This window comes from Mastomys coucha, unplaced genomic scaffold, assembly GCF_008632895.1.
Source record: "Mastomys coucha isolate ucsf_1 unplaced genomic scaffold, UCSF_Mcou_1 pScaffold17, whole genome shotgun sequence".
Taxonomy (NCBI): Eukaryota; Metazoa; Chordata; class Mammalia; order Rodentia; family Muridae; genus Mastomys; species Mastomys coucha.
In genome coordinates, this window is record NW_022196899.1 from 24,817,386 (window position 1) to 24,821,471 (window position 4,086).

General features: G+C 34.9%; 1 protein-coding gene across 1 annotated transcript in view; it reads right to left on the reverse strand.

The window, feature by feature from the left end:
* Nucleotides 1-3,019, reverse strand: part of LOC116095049 (EGF-like and EMI domain-containing protein 1) — a 599,877-nt gene extending 596,858 nt beyond the window's left edge. The window contains exon 1 of the mRNA XM_031376552.1: nt 2,942-3,019. The gene's annotated coding sequence lies outside the window, so the exon portion shown is untranslated. The remainder of the gene's footprint in view (nt 1-2,941) is intronic.
* Nucleotides 3,020-4,086: the final 1,067 nt, after the last annotated feature.

The following is a 4,086-nucleotide window of genomic DNA, read 5'->3' on the forward strand; positions in this document are numbered from 1 at the left end:
ATTGACTTAATTCCTTGGCATTTGACACATGTCCAGCAAACAGAGCAAACAGGTGGAAATTCACAATTTTCTCATCCCACCCGCAGTTGGGAAACATTCAAGGCAACTGGTTCTGTTCGTCACTATTCTTTAACAGAGACGTACCTTAAACAGTATGTTTGTCTCTGTGATGTGAAGGTAAATGTCACATGTTGAAATTCAAGACTGAACAATGTTCTCTTAGGAGAGGGGGAGGGATGATACAGGAAGAAATGTTGCTCACATGCAGAGTGACTTCTAATAGTTTATTGATCTCACTGTTTAGCATCCCCTTTGGAGTATGTGTTAACAAAAACCCTTGTGAGGCTATGAAATCCCAGAGTGCTTTCTGTGACTAGACCCTCACAACAGAGAATAATGTATTGACACCCACATTTCTGACAATGGCACACCAAGTGGTCATATTAATGCTTTAGATTGATATAAAACCTTTCTTCTGAAAAGCACAGACCACTTCCATAGAAATGTATTATTGAGATTTTTAACAAGTGGCACTGCATAGAGCCGCAGACGGCAGTGTGTTTAGCCGAGATGAAACCTAAAATTTCCTGATTTCCAGTCTCGCACTGCAAAGAAATAATCAATAGAAGTTCTTTCAGCTTCCAAAAATGCGGAAAATTATCTATTCTGTCTGTGTAAGATTTTAAAAAGATTATATTTTAGAGAAGGCTTAAAAGAAATCTAGCATAAATTTAAAAATCAATTGGGTAGGAATTTAAGTGACTTTATTTTTCAGCTAAGAATTGAAATCTGTTTTGTCATCCCAAATAATATGAATGCTAAAGAAGTATCAATAAAATAGATGTTTTCTAGTCACTATGCAAAATAGTGTAAAAATGAGGCATACTTTTTATTGTTAATTTGCCATATTTCAATGGATTTTTAACTAAAGGAAAGTTTCACCAGTCTTTAAGAACAATATGAGGATTCATTGTGTTAAGGAATACTTAACAAACTTTAATATATATATATATATATATTTGTATATATATATATTTGTATATATATACATATACATATATATTTAAACGTATATATTTGTAGATATATTTATATACATATATATTTAATATATACATATATATATTTAAATACAACCCAATTATTTCCATTAGGGATGATATATTTTTTAGAATTTGACTTAATAACATGTGATTGCTAATATAAATTCTGTCCCTAGATAGTATTAATGCATCAAAAATTGATCTTACAAAATCAACACTTCATAATGTCACAAAGTAACAGGAAGGTTAATGGTTGAAAAGCAAAAGACTCAGGTTGGGGCTGCAGCTGAGTCAACTCTAGTACCATGTGAGCTGAAGCCAGACCACTGGATTGCCTTTCTCTGTTCTTTTTAGAAACATCTTCTCTTATAGTTTTCACAATTACCTGTTCCTATGGAGATACATAAAACATGAGGAGGAAGACCCTTTCCTACAGTTCCCAGCATCTCACTCAAGTGTCCTAGGGGCAATCAAAGACATTTTTCTATCAGCACAGCTGATAAGATGTGATGATTAAAGAAACCCCTCCCTCCCCAATTACAACTCTATTTCTCCTTCAAATGGAATTGCTGCAAAGAGACATGGGAGAAAACTTTCAAGATACAGGCACAGGTAGCAGCTTTCTGTCTAGATCCCACCATGTCAGGAAGAAATAACTACTGAAAAATCAAATTGCATCAGCTTTGAAGATGTCTGCATACAAGAGGAAGCCCTCAGCAGAGTGATAGCCTACAGAGAATCTTTGCTAGCTGTTCATTCTATAAGGTATTAAAATCTGGAATACATGAAAAATTAAGAAAAAATTAGACACCATCCAAGAAATAATACAACAAATGGGAAGATTAACTGAACATTTTTAAAATAATAAATACACATAGCCAATCAATACAGAAAAGTATGTTCAATATCCTTAGCCATCAGGGGAAAGCAAATGAAAATAACACTGGGACTCCAACTCACTCCAGTCAGAATGGTCACCATCAAAGAAAGAAAAGAAAGGAACAACTCTTGCTGTCAATTAAAAGGGGGAACAGAATTCTTAAACCAATACATACCCGTGTTTATGGTGCCAAAAATTCATAATAGTTACGTCATGGAATCAGCCTAGGTCCCATTGACTGGTGAGGAGATAGGGAAAATATAATATTTATGTTTAAATGAGTATTACTAGGCTCCATGGAAGCATGGACACATGTTACGTTCAGGAAAATGGAAATCATCTTGGTAAGTGAGATAAGCAAGAATCAGAAAAAACATTATCAACATGGTTTTCTATCATGCATTATCTAAACTAACAAAGATACTAAAGCAGGGGTGAGTCATTCAAAACCAAGTGAAGCAGGAGTAGCAGTGGAGATGGGAAACAGGGGAAGGTGGTGGTAAAAGTGAACAAATTGTGGGGTAAATGATCATTTAGGAAAATGTCAAAATGAAACATGTGACTTTACACAATTAATATACAATAAAAATAGAAAAACATGGCAGTGGAGAAAAACGTCTACATTTCACTTATAATTAAATGGTTCCATTCTAGTAGAATCATGAGACATCTTTTTCTGTTGTTGATAATATACACATGTTCTCTTTCATTTTGGAGCAGACTTGTGTTCGGTTAATAACGTCACTGTTTGCCGCTGTTAAGGGAAGTGAAGTACCATGATTTCATTAGTACTGACAAGCACTAAGTCCCAATTTCTTTTAAATAAGCATTAAAACAAATGCAGATGTCCTTTATTAACAAGCAACATGCTGTTAATATGTTTTTCTCCACATATGAATATGAATTTTCTCCACACTCAGGGGCCTAAAGATGATATTTTAATCATTTATATTAGTATAGTAATCACTTTTCTTCTGCTTGTGCTTCTGGAGTAAGAAGGTATAAGTTGTACACTTACCAGAAATCATGATTAACTTTGACCTAGGAGAATGGAAAAATGGACAGGGCTCTGATGGACTTCACACTGTAGCTTCTGCATATGGTTCCAGGATTAGATGCCTTCAGACACTTGAAACATTTGCCTAAGATTCAGTCATAAATAGAATACAGTTAGATGTCTTGACACTGACCTTTTAAAAAGGTGATCATTCTAGGGACCTTTTCAAGACCAAGTTTCAAAAAAACTCTAGAGCCAAAACAGTGGAGAAAACAAACATGGTTCATCATGTTTGTATTAATTTCATCCCTGAGAACTGTTTTAATTATTCTTTCCTACTTCTCATTTTTTCTTTGCCTATCTCACTATGGATTTTTCCTACTTGTACATATTCTTTGTCTTGTATTTTTAATAATATCTCAAATTAAAATGAAGATGTCAAAAATAAATGGGAAAGATGATACTATTACCTTGTTCCCACTGCATTTACAGACCCTGGAATGCATCTACTCCATAAGAGACCATACATAATTGTTGAATAAAGAGATGGCAGATGACAGATAGTAGAAAACAGGTAGATTGGTAGGTTAATCAATAAAGATTAAACATTATGTGAGAGAAGGAGGGAAGGAAGGAAGGAAGGAAGGAAGGAAGGGAGGGAGGGAGGGAGGGAGGGAGGGAAGGAGGAATGAAGGAAGTTAGGATGCAATGAATGAGACACACAACCCTACTGAATTATTTGCTAAAATCCATGAAAAGTATTATGATATATAAAACTTCCCCCACAGAATAATGTGTTTGAATGCTTAGTCCCTGGCTAATGACCCATTTTACATATTTTAGGAGGTGGAGTCTGTCTACATTAAGTGTGTCACTAATTAGAGGGCCTTTAGAGTTATAGCTCAGACCTTCCTTTAAGCCTGAACTCTTCCTTGCTGGCAGAAAGATGTAAGGTGTCCCAGATACAAGCTCCCATTCTCATGAGCTCTTCATGTCTTCTATACCGTGAAGGACTTTGTCTTCATAAACTGTGATCCAAAAATCAGTCCTTTCTACCTTAATCTGAATCTGTCAGCTATTTATTCATAGCAACAGGAAAGACAACTAGAACAGATAAGTACAGAACCAGAAACTGAATTACTGTAAGAAACAACAGCATGGATAAC